General features: G+C 20.3%; 1 protein-coding gene across 3 annotated transcripts in view; it reads right to left on the bottom strand.

Moving 5' to 3' along the window:
* Positions 1-625, bottom strand: part of LOC117170611 (protein suppressor of sable) — a 36,627-nt gene that overhangs the window by 27,956 nt on the left and 8,046 nt on the right. The gene's annotated exons all lie outside the window — the stretch shown is intronic.

Here is a 625-nt window from a genome sequence, read left to right as displayed (position 1 = left end):
CTCGAATTCAACTGTTTTTTTATTTCAAATTAAAATATTTTCAGTTAAAAATATCAATTATTTCATTTTTTGCTGAGAATTCATTTATTTTGGTTGAAATTTCAATTTTTTGGTTTAGGATTTAATCATTTTGTTCGAAATTCGTCTTTTTTAGTTTAATTCAACTGTTCTTTATTTCAAATTAAAATATTATTAGTTAAAAATATCAATTCCATTTTTCGTTGAGAATTCATTTATTTTGGTTGAAATTTAATTTTTTTGTTGGTTTAGGTCTTAATTATTTTGTTCGAAATGCGTCTCTTTTGGTTGAATCCAACTGTTTTTTTTTTGTTTCAAATCAAAATCTTTTTACTTTAAAATATCAATTAAGACATTTTTCGTTGAAAATTAACCATTTTAGGGAAAACTCAATCTCTGGTTAAAAATTTTACTAATCTGTTGAGAATTCTTCTCTTTTTGGTTGAAATTTCAATTTTTTTGTGGAAATTTCATCTGTTTGCTTGAATTCAACTGTTTTTTTTTTATTTTTAATTAAAATCTTTTTACTTTAAAATATAAATTATAAAATTTTTCGTTGAAAATTTATATTTTTCGGTTGAAAATTCGTTTTTTTTTTTTTTTTTTT

This window comes from Belonocnema kinseyi, chromosome 4, assembly GCF_010883055.1.
Source record: "Belonocnema kinseyi isolate 2016_QV_RU_SX_M_011 chromosome 4, B_treatae_v1, whole genome shotgun sequence".
Classification (NCBI taxonomy): domain Eukaryota; kingdom Metazoa; phylum Arthropoda; class Insecta; order Hymenoptera; family Cynipidae; genus Belonocnema; species Belonocnema kinseyi.
The sequence above is the reverse complement of the archived record's forward strand: the minus strand, read 5'-3'. Positions and strand labels throughout refer to the sequence as shown.